The sequence below is a fragment of the Ovis canadensis genome, chromosome 21, assembly GCF_042477335.2.
Source record: "Ovis canadensis isolate MfBH-ARS-UI-01 breed Bighorn chromosome 21, ARS-UI_OviCan_v2, whole genome shotgun sequence".
Lineage (NCBI taxonomy): Eukaryota > Metazoa > Chordata > Mammalia > Artiodactyla > Bovidae > Ovis > Ovis canadensis.
The window spans coordinates 52,391,586-52,405,820 of NC_091265.1; the positions used below are offsets into that span (position 1 = coordinate 52,391,586).

Consider the following 14,235-nt stretch of genomic DNA (forward strand, 5'->3'; position numbering starts at 1 on the left):
CTCGGCGATGCGTTTCCTCCCAGGAAGGATACGGCATCTGGCATCCATCACATGGTGGGGACAGAGCAGCCTCGTAGGGTTGCAGCTGCCTTTGGGGTGCTGGGGAGGTGTGGATGTGCCTTGGGGTGCCTTTGGGTACAGGGCTGAGACTGCAAGAGCCATGGCCTTGAGGCTGTGCGTCCTGTCCCTCGGCTGCCCACAGGCCCTGTGGCGCCTAGGTCCCCTTGTCCTTCATCCTCCTGCAGCTCCTGAAACCTGTTCTCTCCAAAAAGTCCCTCAGACTGCCATCCCTGTGTGGGCCATCCCCTGCCTCCACAAGGCCACTCCAGGGCCCTATGGGGCTAGTCAAGTCAACGGCTTTCCTACTGGTACATTTTTTTATAGTTTAAAAAATTTTATTCTTGGCTGTGCTAGGTCTTGGTTGCTGTGTGTGGGCTTTCCCGAGCTGCGGTAAGCAGTGGCTCCTCTGTGTTGTACCGTGAGAGATTCTTCCCCGCTGCAGCGTCTTCTCTTGTGCACCACAGGCTTTAGGGCAAGCAGGCTCAGTAGTTGTGATGGGCAGGCTTAGTTGCTCCGAAGCATGTGGGATCTTCCCAGACCATGGATCGAACCTGTGTTCCCCCTGCATTGACAGGCAGGTTCTTTATGTGTAGTTCTACCAGGGAGGTCCCCAACTTGTATATTTTGCCTTGTGTTCTGTGTCTGTGACAGCCTCGATGTCACCTCCATCTTCCTGCAGGTAGAATCTCAAAGAATAAGCAACGTGCTTAGGACCACAGGATCTGGAGGCAGGCTGCCTGGGCTGGTGCCTCAGCTCTGCTACTTGACAGATGTGTGATTTGGGTGAGTTTTCCCCCATGCCTCAGTTTTCTCATCTGTAATATGCAATTAAACTCATTATTGGAAGATTTAGATAGAACCATAACTTAGCTCAGCATCTAGCACGTGGTTATCATGCATTATACAACCTCATCAGAAAGATTGGTGATGGTAAGGGGGGAGGATGGTGACGATGGTGAGGATGTTGGCGAGGATGGTGAGGATGGTGGGGAGGATAATGGTGGTGATGAGGAGGACAATGGTGACGATGGTAAGGATGATGGTGAGGATGTGGGGAGGATGGTGTGGATGGTGAGGATGATGATAAAACAAATATGGCTTTATAGAAAAACTACTGTGAACTAAAAATACTGTGAACAATGACTGCTTTAAACTGAAAACCTTTCTGCATCTCCTGTAACTAAGCTACTTTCCCTTTTGTCTTCTGTGTGTGTGTGTGTGTGTGTGTGTGTGTGTGTGTTTTGGGGGGGGTGGGTAATTGGCACTGAAGCCTCCTCTCAGCTCCTCCCTGCGCCCAGTGCAGTGAAGAGTGTGAGCTCTGGAGTCACACAGGCCTTGGACAGAACTGTGGTCATGCACAGATCATTTAATTCCTTTGAGCCTCAGTTTTCTCATCTATGAAACGAGAGCAGCGATGGTGACTTCATGCGGGTTGAGGTGACTCATACAGCTGACGACAGCAGAGCACATTGAGCACCCGTGTGCTGGTTTTCCTTGTCCCTCTCTTGCTCCATAAGGTCCAGGCTCCATCTACCTAAAATCTTCTTTCTCTCTCAGGATCTTTTTCAGAACTGCCTGCTCCATAAATTCTCCCTCAGATAAGTGGACAAATTCCCCGTCCTGCCTCAGGTCACTGAGTTCGAGATGCCAGGTCACTTTGACCTTTTCAGCTGGAATACCATTGCTTTGGGTTTTGTATTTCTGAGGCTGATTCCACTGGACTCAAAGAATCTGCCCAGAAAATGTAGATGGGACTTGCTTCCCAGATAGAAGGAAGATTCTCTGAAGGTGGTTTTCTGTCTCACCTGCATTTGTGGAACTTGCTCCTCGCACAAAGCCTGGTGAAGACAGGACCCAAGTCCATGATTATTGAATGAAGGAAGGAACGCCAGATGGCCAGAGGGGTGGGGAGACACTCTACAGTTCAGAGAGTCCCCCCTTGCAGCTGGGGTATGCTCTTAGCAGCACCAGCCCTGTAGTTATGCTGGAGGGGCTCAGGCCTCCAGAGTGTAGCTCTGTAAGCAAGGGGGATAAACCCAAAGCTTTCTGATTAGCCTGTTCTGTTTGGATTGGCAGCAGGTTTCCACTTGGAAATGGAGCCTCGGAAGTGAATATCAGAGTCATTCCATATGAGAGGAAGGCTTGTTGGCTCAGCCTCCAGCTTTGATGTAGAGCATATGGGCCTGGGGGTGCAACCTCAGACATTTGGGGAAGTGCACAGAGGGACTGCTTGCATTCAGGACTTCCCAGGTGCTTCTCGGGTCATTGCCATTGGCCAGGCATTCTAACTCATCCAGTATGGCCGCAGTCTGGAATAGCAGGTTCTAACCTGGGCTCTGTTGCTAGCCAGCTGTGTGATCTTAGGCCAGTCGCTTTACTTTAGTTTAGATCCCTTCTCACCTTTCTAGGACATTTTCTGTTAGTCTGTAGCTTTTGTTACATCCTGGCCAGGAAGCACTGACATTTCTGATGTATGCAGAAGAGTTGGGGGGAGCAGGCAGAGAAACTCAGGAATGGAGATGTAAAAATGTGCCCTGAAACAGAACCCAAGGCTTCTTTCCCTGGTCCTTGGCACTGTCACTACTTCCTCCTCTGCTTCTCCCTGTCCTCTACCTGCCCCCAAAGACGAGCCTCATGGGAGAGGAGCACAGGTGTGCAGGACGCCCTGGACATCCCTTAACCTGAAAGCCTTAGTTTTCTTATCTGCATGGGGACACTTCTCCCACCTCCTTACTCGGGGGCGGTGAGGATGGAGAAAAGTCAAATGTGTGCTGAGCCTTGGAAAGTGTCGAATCCAGACGAACATGGGGAGTTGCGATTATGGCATAGGGCTGGTCCTGCTGGGATAAGCAAGGCGAACATCACTCTATCAGGTGGCCCTTTCTTCCTTGAAGACACTTCAGTGCAACGATGCTTCTACTGCTGTTGGTCGATGGCCTGCCTGTTTGGCTTTCTCTGCCCCTTTGAAACAGAAACACCGCTGTCTGAGTCTTAATTCCTTTACATGCTTTTCTCCGACCAGAGCAGAAAGATCAAGTTCCATATGATCTGGCTCACCCTGCTTATCAGGTGTGACAGCATCTCCAGGTCTTAGAAGGAGAAGACTTTTCTCGCAGTCCCTGGAGCAGATGCTAGGGACTGGGGTCAGGATGACCCCATCTTTCATGACCTGGACAGAGTGGGAGGTTCAGAGGAAAGGGCATGAATCCTGCTTGTTGGTTTTCATCACATGTTAGTTGAGATAGCACAATCCAAGCCAGCTCTGTACTGAAAGGGGAGTCTGGACTGGTTAGTAGCGTCTTGCCTGAAGCCATCAGTTGGGTTAGTTTCAAAGGTGAAGGAACCAGGACTCGTCTCTGGACCAGTTCTAGCACTCTTCCTAGAATATGACATGGATTCTTTCCTTCTTCCTTCACTCCCTTGCTGCCATCCCTCCCCATCCTTCCCTTCACCTTTGGCCTTCTGCTTACTTTGCCAGAGCCCACTTGGTGTAGCTCTCAGGGTGGAAAAGTTTCTGAGTGTCTGGGGCAGGCAGGCTGCTGGGCAGGGTTGAGTGCCTTCTAAGCAGCTGGGGTGTATTCTCAGGAGGTTACTTCACCAGGGAGCACCCAGAGCACCACTTACTACACTGGCTTCTTCCCAGAAATCCTGGAGATACGGCAGGCGGAGACCCCATCCACAAGGCTGAGGGGTCCCAGATGCCCGCTGTGAACTAACTGGATTCCACCATGGCAGCTGCCCCCTGCCCCGCCACCCCACCCCTCTCCGCTGACACAGACTGAACGGCCACAGCACCAAGGCCAAGACTTCCCTCCCGGCACCCACCCGTCCCCACCCCTGCCCTCTCACCTCTCTTGGGGGCCCTCCATCCACTGGTGGCATCTCCAGAGTCGCCTGGATAGCACTGGCCCACGTCCCAGCATCCCTGTCAGCCCAGATCCACACTGCCTTGGGAGGGGTGCACACCCCGGGCAGGTTTCACCTTCTGGCAACAGCTGACTCTGTTTATTCAGATGAGAACAATTTTCTCCCCCTTGCACTTTCAACAAGTTCGACCTCAAGCCTCCCCCCGAACCCCGCCACCCCACATTGCTCTGCTGCCAGAAACAGCACAAGGCAGAAGGAGAAGGTGCAGGGCGGGGGGACCATCTGCTCTAACGGAGCTGTCAGCTGAGCCCCGCCTGCCCGGATCTGGGGTGTCTCAGGGCCCAGATGGGCCAGTGTACAGCTAATGGGGAAGGGAGCTGTTTTATTTCCTAATCACTCTTAGAGATAACTGCTCAGCGCATGTGGGAGAGGCCTCCCCAGGAGACGCTGACCGGCAACCCCATCCCTGTTCTTCCTCCAGGGCTGGGCCGGAGCCAGTTCAGCAGGGAACGATCACTAGGGGGCGGGGCCGGGGAGCCTCAGCCTGGCCTCAGTGTCACAACGGACAGGTCATGATGCCAAGTCCAGGCCCAGCTTGACTCGAGTCCGCAGCCTCCACTGGGCACAGTTACCTCTTCACACCCAGCCAGTGACTCCCCTGAGAGGGGCTATGGGCTCAGAGTCCCTCCCCATGGAGGAGAAGTTGGGAGAGTCACTTTCTCTGACCTTCTAGAGTTTCATGCAAGAAGACAAGCCTGCGCCGGGTAATGCTCTGATTGGACCGGGCCATCTGTAGTGTTGAGGCCACCTGGGTGCAGGGCCGAGAAGCTGGGCTTGTTCCATCCTGTGGGCGGAAAGTGATGTGACAGCTGGGATCTGGTCAGGTATGGGAGGCCGAAGGGCAGGGCGGTGAGCAGGTTCCTTCAGGTGTGTAGGCAGCCCGAGCCGACCTCGCTGTCATCTGAGAGCAGTTTCTTCTCCCCAACTTGGCGTTCAAGCCTCTCAGCTCTCTCCGGGCTTGCCTTCCTGATCTTGAGTCCTTCTTGTCCTGCAACAGCCCTCCCCCAGGTTCATCACTCCACGAACATTACCGGGACTTCAGGACCCCTTTGCTGTCCTTGTTCCTTCTGCCTCCACTGTCCCTTCCTCTTGTGCCAGCCACGCACGTGGACGAGACCTCAATTGTGCATTTCTTCCCTGATTCCTCGTGTATCTCTCTGGGGCCTTTCCCCTTCCCTCTGGAGCATTTTTATCCCTCTCTCATAGCACTAGGGACAGATCTTCCAATTGCCGTGAAGGGTGCTTGCCTCTCTCCCTGGCCTGAGCTTCCTGAAAGAAAGATTTCCTGTTTCCTCATGGCCGTGTTTGCACCTGCTCATCAGCAGGTGTGAGATAATGGCCTGTAGGCATGAACCATCCTACAGTGTTTATTACCATAAATTTGCATATAGAACATAGCACATTTACACAGAGTTCCTGCTCTCCATGCCTTTTCATCTTTCTTTCTTTTTTTTTTAACTTGAGGATAATTGCTTTACAATGTGTTGGTTTCTGCCATTCAAGGTTACAAATCAGCCATAATTATACATATATCACCTCCCTCTTGAACCTCCCTCCTCTCCCCTCATCCCTCCCCTCCTAGTCTTCAGCAGAGAGATTGGGGAGGGGGAGCGGGAAAGCGGCGGATAAAGAAATGAAAGGGCTCCAGGGCTCCAAGTTAGGGTGAGAAATGTGGAATGTCAGGTCTGGAAGAGGTGTTAAAAATAGTGTAGTCTCATCTCTTTGCTTATTGTAGTATAGTTGACTTACAATGTTGTATTATTTCTGCTGGACAGCAAAGTGATTCAGTTATACATGTGAATACATTCCTTTTCATATTTTTTTCCACTTTGCTTTATGACAGTATTTTTTTTAATCTATCAGACGGATTTATTATGGGCTGATGTGATTGCTTGATAACCTTTATGGACCTTTCTTGAATGTTTTTATTCTGCATGTTGTTATGGTTGTTATTAAATGCTAATAAAATAGTAGTAGTTATTAATGTTAATAAAATAACATTAATGTTATTAAAATGTTATGGAATAAATGTCAATAAAAAGAAGTAAAGGGTTATTACTCTTGACAGTGTGAATATTGGCATAACCGCTCTTTTTTGCTCGGACAAGATATTGAACGTAGTTCCCCATGCTCTGCAAGTAGGGCCTTGCTGTTTATACAGTCTCCATATACTAGCTTGCATCTGACAACCCCAAGCTCCTAGATCTCTGATTTTCTAGACTAAGAGACAGAGGTTCCCAGAGGTGACTTGTTGATCATCATATAAGCAGTTAACTGCACAATGAGGTCGGCTCACTGTGGTCACTTTGTCTGATGGTTGCTGGAGAAGACTGTCCACCGGTGCTCCCGGGGTTTTCAGTGTTTGCCTGGATTCCCCTGTGTGTCCTTGTCAGTCTCACTCGCTGCGTTCTTGTCTGAAAATCCTGGGACGCCTGCTCTAGACCACTCTATGCCCAGTCCTGGGTGGGGGAGCCAACTTCAATTCAAAACACCACTTGCTCTGGAACTCCAGGTCCTCAGCACCTTCCATCAGGACTGCTGGCTTCCTAGCTCTGCCTAACTCTGGGGTGTGACCTTGCAATGGATTTTAGATTGTAGTTGATGGAGGAAGAAAAAGAAAATTGAAATTAAAACTAAATGAGAGCAGCATACAGAAACACGGGGAGAGGAGATCTGAGAGCTGGGAGCCTGGGCTCTAAAAGGGGAAAGATGTCTTTCCCGTGAGAAAATCGTGTGCCGACTTCCAAGGAGCCTCCTGCAGGGGCAGGAACTCCCACGTTCCCAAACTCTCTCCACTAAGAAAAGGAGAAGGTTCTGGACTTCAGCTTTCTCCAGATGTTGGGCTGATAGAGTTGGGCTCAGGCTCAGGGCTGGTGAATGAGGTATCCCAGGACAACTGACAAGTCCTTGGAACTTCTTTTGCAACTAGATTTAGGAACCAGTTAGGGTGAAGGGGAGAGACGCAAATACCCACTTCTCCCCAACTCAGCCACCTTTCGTGAGCTGGATTCTCAAGCTCTGTGAAGAAGTGATTTCTATTTTCTCCCTGTTCAGTTCTCTTTGGAGAAAATAAGACAGACGGGGTCAGAAGAGGGCAGCCCAGTCAGTTGGGTGTCCCAGCTGGGGAAGTGCCCACAGAGCTGGGCACCAGTCTGAGGGGTACCCTTGTCCAGGTGAGCCTGGGCCAGCCCAGATTTTCTCTCATCTGCTGTAAGGTGATGGGGGTAAACAGGCAGCCTGGGGGAATCCCTGGGTGTTGTCCCAGACTTTGCTTTCTCCCTTTCCCTGAAAATGTTTGTCGTACATACTTTGAAGAGACTTGGAACATACTTTGAAGAGACTTGGAACATACTTTGAAGAGACTATAAAATCCAAAGAAAGTCTTTTATCTGACAATCAGGGGCTTACTTGGAGGGTCCCAGCCTCAGGGGTAAGATCTGGCCGGAGGTCCAAGAGCAATCTCCCCTGAATCTCAGATGTGAGCTGTGCCTTCCATGTAGGGGATGAGGTTTGGATTTGCAGTGTCCCCACATGGCTTTTGGCTGCAGGGCAGGGAGTCCTGTGGCCAGGAGGTACTTGCTTCCACAGTCTGGCCGGCTTGGCATGCTGGCCCTGTCCAAGCAGCCATGGGCTGTGGACCACAGGAATGGTCAGATGTTGTGGTGTGGGTCTGTTTAATCAGAAGCATCGTTGGTAAGAGTTTTCAAAGTTTCTCCATCGCACACGTCCACCTTGGATTTTGTCTCACTCTGCCCGCAGTTTCTCAGGGTCGCTAGCATTTATTCCCCATCTCTGTGCTCAGAAAAGAAACTCTCAGTTCTATCAGCTATCTGAAGTGGGGCAGGATTTCTGAGATACCTGGAGCTCAGGTCAGGAGAAGAGATGGAGAAGGAGGTCTTAAGCCTCATGTTACTTTGTGTCTTCAGATAGACATTGAAGAAGCTATCAGGTCCCGATTTTCCAATTACTGTGACACACAAACTCTCTTCTTAATCTTTTTTTTTTTTTTTTTTTGGACTGTGTATTTACTTTTGGCCCTGGATCCTTTGCCTGGATTTCTTTCGATTGGCTATGGAAACCAAAGCACAGGGAATTTAGTGATATTATTTCCAAAGCCTGCCATAGACTGGTTTTCTGATCTTAGGGATAGCTGAGAGAGTCTATTTCTTAAACCCTCTTTTGTTACCCGAGGGGAATCAGATTGGCTCCTTTTCTCTGCATATGAAGCAGAGAAGCAAGTGGGTTAGATTCTGCAGGGCTTCAAAATGCCAAACAGAGAACAAGAAGACTCATCTGGGTCCAGAGTTGGCGAGGGCGATGAGCTGTTAGGCGTCATTGGAACCAGGCTAACTGGAGTTCCTGGAAATTTTCCTGAGGGCATCGTGTCCCCAAATTCCATCTTTTGCCTCATCGGAGAGGGTCTGGCTTGGCAGAACAATTTTCCAGGAGTGAAATTCCCTCTTCCTTTTTACCCCTCTCTCCCTTCCATTTAAAATCTTGTCTCTACTCCACTGATTTCTCCAGGTTTTCCATTTAGAAACAAGGGCCTATTAAGAATAAGAAAACAAAACATCTGCTGGTTGTCATGTGTGCTTCCAGAAACAGTGCTCAACTACTATTTAAGACCCCAAAGTCAGAATTTCCAAAGAAGCATCTGAAGTGGGCTCTAGGAGAAGGGTGGCCGCTCGACTCCACACAGGGACCACGTGTTCCTTGGGAGGTTGGGCCATGTCTTCCTCTGGGTTCCTCTGACTAGCCTGCAGTGCATCAGCCGCCAGGGGACGCAGAGAAAGATTTGTCCCTTAAGTGACCAGAGGTGAGCCACTGCCGCTGACTGCAAGAGACTCAGTGATCTGGTGTGGCCCAAAGAGGTCAAGAGCAAGTGCATGCAGCCAGGCCCCCTCTACTGTGTGACCTCACTGTGTGACCTCACTGTGTGACCTTGGGCAAGTTTTTAATGTCTCCAGGCCTTGAAATCTTCATGAATGAGTGGGGATGATAGGATCTGCCTTATAAGGTTGCTGTAATGATTCAATAACATCGAGGAGATGCTTAACAGAGTCCTGGCCCAGAGTGAGCACTCGCTCCTTGGTCGCTGTCAGCAGATGTAAATTTGCCTACACGAGGCTCCTTTCTTGGCGCGTACAGTCTCTAATGTGATGGGGGAGGGCTGGCTTTCTCCTCTGTGTCAGCCCCTAGGTGGTGAACTTCTTATCCCTTTCAGTGCATTTCCAGTGTCTACATCCACAACTCCTGGGCCCTAGGAGATGCTCTCTGTTTGATGAATAAATTAATAAATGGACTCACTCATTAGGTGCAGATGGACACAACTCATAGGGTGAATGTCTAACTGCTTCTTTGGACAGGAGAGGATAATGTGACCTGCCAAGACCCCCAGCACTGACTTGCTTAGAGCCTCAGCAGCTGCAGACAGTGCTGAAGACAAGAACTCACCGGGAATGGCGGTTTGGGGCAGTCTTGTGGTTTCCATTCTGCCCTTAACCCAGGAAGGCCCTTTCCCTGCAGTGAAAACACCCCCAGGGCTTCACTCCGTGCCGATCTTGGGGGTCACCATTCACATCCAAGTCCCTGTGGATGGTGCTATGGCAGCCGTGCCCTGCCTGGCTGAGTGGCCATGTGTGGCCTCCCAGGACTCTCCCAGCGCTGAGAACCTAGATCCCTTGACGCTAGGACTCACCTTCCAAAGGATGGTTCACTTTCAATGACCTGAAAGAAACGAGGGAGGTGGAAAGAGTAAGGGCAATTGTAATCTCTCTCTGGAGACAGGACTACAGGACCGTAGCGGTGGGGTGGGGGAGAGACGATGGAGGCTCTGTCCTGGGGTAGGCTCTCGGTGTCATCAGGGAAAGCAGCACATGATAGCCAGTTGTTACCTGTGCAGAGCACAACCCTGATTCCGGCTGAAGGCCAAGGACATCCACAAAAGCAGGGGAGAGGAGGGTGGGTAGGAGGGTGGAGGAAATGGGCGTGGTGGTGTCAGGAGCCTAGGCAAGCACCAGCTCTTCCTGGGACTGACCTTGATAGATGGGGGTTGCCTTGAGTCCAAGGCAACTGGACTTTTCCAGGAAGCAAGGAAGTGGAGAAAAAGGTGGGAGTGAAATTGACCAGAGTTCTCAAATAAGAAATTCAGGGGAGGCTTTACTGGGCTGGAGGAGGGAGTAAGAAAAAGTAGCTGGTTTCCTTGTTAGCTGGCTTCCAGAGGAGGGGGTGAGCTTGTTACTTACATGGGGTGAGGATAGGGGTGGGTCCAGCGTGGTGTTGAAGGGGTGGGTTAGGCAGTTTGCCCACCCCTTTGTGGTGTTGGGAGCAGGGGGCAAGCCCAGGATACTGCTTTTGCTCTGGGTACCCAGTTTTGTTTTGTTTTGTTTTGTTTTGCTCCAGGCTCTGCAGAAGTAGCAGTTGGGGTTTTTATTTTGTCTTTGTACCTTTCAGGTCAGAATTTGCCCCAGCTGCGCATGCAGCTTTATTCTTAGTCGCCTGTAGCCTCTCTGTATTTCGTTGCTGGAGGAGAGGTGTGTCCAGGTGCCAGTATCACAGCAGAGGGGCCCAGGTCCCAGCCTGACTCAGGGGCGTTTGTGCTGTGTCCCCCACCCCCACCGCCCCGGGGTCTGCACGAAAGTCCCGCACTCTGTGTCCGTCCTGCCTGGTGCTGCAGCCACACGCTTCTCCCTACAGGTGCGGGGAGCACCTCCCAACAGGTGAGCACCTCCCAACAGGTGAGGCCCACATAATCGTTTCAGTTTCACTTGGCCGTGTCTGTGCATGCACCAAAAAGAAAGGAAAAGCCCTAATATGGATGGAGGGTTTGGGTAACCTCTGGACTGTTTATGTATATTTAAGTTGAAGAGCCTTGAGAATCGAGCACTATGGTTCTATCCCCATGGTTGCAAAGAGGCCCTGAGACACAGGGATACCCCCCTCCCCCAACACCCCTACTCCAGAAGTGACACCCACGATGCCGGCACAGTCCCCGTTTTTAACTGCTGTGCCAGATACTTGGTCGAGATTGAACACGTACTGGGGAGAGAGGCAGACCCAGTGTAACCTGTGCTGTTTCTTGATTGGCCTAGCTGTGAGGCTTCATTTTATTTGGGGAGCTCTGACACCCCCGGCACAGGCAGGCCCACAGTAATGCCCCACCCTGTTCTTGGGGGTTTTAAAAAACGCCCACTGGTTCTGTGCTCTGGCCCCCAGATCTCTTTCTGCTTTTTGTCTTATATTTGTTCATCCAGCCGCACTCTGAAGCCAGCTTATTCCCGTATATGTGTAGGGATATGTGTGTGTGTGTGTGTGTGTGTAATAATAATAAGAAACCCAGCTCCTAAGCCACATGTTTCATTCTGGTGCTTGTTAACTTTAACAAGGCAGCTGGAGGTTTGGGCTGAGAGCTTGCTTTTCTATTAACCAGAGCTTCTCCTCCCCCTGGATTTCCTGTTTGTAGTTTTGGAGGTAAAGCGTCACGGAGAAGACGAGCTTGAGTCGGTCCAGACTGACGCGCGCGCACGCGGTGCCTCCCAAGACCTGGGCAAAGGGAGCCTCACGCTGGGCCAGCCTTGGTCCCTTAAAATAAGATCCTTTTACATGGGTCGTGGGTCGTGGGCCGGAGCTGTGCTCGGCTCGCAGGACACAGGGAGATGGCACTGATTGGGCCTCCGAGGAGCACAGTCTAGGGGTGGGATGGGGTGGGGTGGGGCGTGGGGGGTTAGACCAGCCCCTCCCAGGAGTTGTTATAGCACCAGGTCGGTGCTCCAGACGTGGTACAGGCTGCAGCCAGAACGCAGAGGAAAGAGCAGATTCTGGATCTGCAGTCTTCATGGAGGAAGTCACATTTGAACTGGCCTTTGAGGGGCAGACAGGTGGGGTTTTTTTTTTTTTTTTTTTCAATCAGAGGATAATTTTACAGTGTTGTGTGGGTTTCTCCTGTACAACAATGTCAATCAGCCGTGCGCGTGCACATATCCCCTCCCTCGTAGGCGCACATATCCCCTCCCTCGTGAGCCTCCTCCCCTCGCTCCCACCCCTCTAGGTCATCACAGAGCGCGGAGCTGCGCTTCCTGTGCTTTGCAGCAGCTCCCCACTAGCTGCTCACTTCACACATGCTGGTGCACACCTTGTCAGTGCTGCGCTCCCAATTCATCCCACTCTCTCCTTCCCTCACTGTGTCCAGCAGTCTCTTCTCTACGTATGGGCAGGTGCTTTTATTTGTTGCTTTAGTTTTGACTTTTACAAGCGGAGAACAGCCCACAGAGCAAAGGGTCAGAGATGAGCAGTCGCGGAAGCCCTGACTCCCCCGGGAAGAGAAGACTGCAGTGCAGGGGAGGGTAGAGGCAAGGTGACAAAGGCTCCTGGGAGCCAGGCCGTGGGGACCACATACGTTTGCGTGAGTGGTTTGGATTCTTTTTAGGCCAATGATAGCCACTATGGACTATCATGTGTTGGAGGGACATGAACAGAACTGTTACAGAGAGACACCTGGTGAGTGGTCCCTGGGTCTGGAGGAGGGGGGTCACATAGGAGGCTGTTGGGATGCACCTGAGAAGGAGTAAATGCAGGGGATGCAGAGGGGAGATTGAGTGCAGGAGTCGACTCGGGGGGAGGCCGGGAGATGCTGATGGTCACTCTGAGGTTTTGAACCCCAGGTGATATTGACATTAACAGACAACAGAGATGAGGTGCCAAGGAGGACTTATCATTATGACCAGATGGCTGGACAGTGGTTTAGGAAAGTGACCCACTTAGGGCATGGAGGTATAATTCCCACAGATCATTCCTCTATCAACCTATCCCTTCCCTGATTCCACCCATTCACTCATCCACCCATCTACCCACCCAGTAAGCATCCCCCCTGAACCAGGCACAGTGTTCCCATCATTATTAAGGCAAAGCAATTAGGGTCACTCCCTCTTCCATACATAACTCTGTCTGAGGTTTTGCTGACTTCCTTCCCCTTCTCTGCTTTGCCTTTGATGTTCATGGTAATCAATCTTCCTGGACTTAAAAGTTTTGGTGGACAGAAAACTTTGGACCATCTTATTTGCCTCCTTCCTCATCCGTAAAAGGACACCTCTGCTCATGTTCCAGACAAGGAGGGAAGATATAATAGTATTATCTCTACCTTAAAATAAACATTTCCTGCATTTCACAGGAAGAGAGCATTCATCCATGCTGGTGATATTGTCCTTTCCCAGATGCCAGGCCTGTCGAGAAATATGACAAGGTCATCTCATGAAAACAAGCCGTATTGTTTTTCATCGTGTGAAGGAAATTAAAGAAAGGCCATTAATTCAATGGTTTTAAGACTGTGAGATTCTTCCTTTAGGTTTTATACTCCATATGCTTATGCTTTTCTTAAATTTCACTGTGGTGGGTTAAGGGGCATCTCTGCTATGAGCAGAACTTTGGAAAGGATGTGGGGAGAAACAGAAATCGTGATGCTGGAGAGTGCAACCAGACTGGAGGTGGACCATCCCCCGCTTCCTCTTGTCCTTCTTGCTCTTGTACCTTCTCTCGCCTCCTTTACAGCATCCCTGGGCCAAGCCACAGGCCCAAGATTACTCCAATCATCAGCGTGTCTCCTGTTCATTCTCAAGCATCTCTGGCATCTATGTCTGTGTGTGAAGGCCAGTTTTCACATCATTCAAAGAAAGAAATGACGAGGTTCATATCTCTGAAGGCTTTGCCCTCCTCTTGTGACCAGCGAGTATCTTTGGACAGATTGCTTGTCATAGCCTTCCACCGAGAAAAGTGACTCTGTCTGAAACGGAACCCGTGGTGTGTCCAGCACTGTGTGACCTGCCACTGTCCACACGGTTTCCATTTTTAACTACACCTCAGTGTTTCTTTTGGAGAAGGCAATGGCAACCCACTCCAGTACTCTTGCCTGGAAAATCCCATGGATGGAGGAGCCTGGTAGGCTGCAGTCCACGGGGTTGCTAAGAGTCAGACACGACTGAGTGACTTCACTTTCACTTTTCACTTTCATGCATTGGAGAAGGAAATGGCAACCCACTCCAATGTTCTTGCCTGGAGAATTCCAGGGACGGGGGAGCCTGGTGGGCTGCCATCTACAGGGTCGCACAGAGTCGGACCCGACTGAAGCGACTTAGCAGCAGCAGTGTTTCTTTGAAATGATTATTTATCCTCCCCCAACTTGTCTTGCTCATATGCTCTTTTTTTATTTTTAAAAAATGTTTCTTTGCACCAGATCTTAGTTGCCACGTGTGAACT

At 50.7% G+C, this 14,235-nt stretch overlaps 1 long non-coding RNA gene across 1 annotated transcript in view; it reads left to right on the forward strand.

The window, feature by feature from the left end:
- Window positions 1-739: 739 nt before the first annotated feature.
- LOC138426794 (uncharacterized) overlaps window positions 740-14,235 on the forward strand; it is a 118,742-nt gene continuing 105,246 nt past the window's right edge. Inside the window, exon 1 of the long non-coding RNA XR_011251747.1 lies at window positions 740-843. This is a non-coding gene — a long non-coding RNA (uncharacterized lncRNA). The remainder of the gene's footprint in view (window positions 844-14,235) is intronic.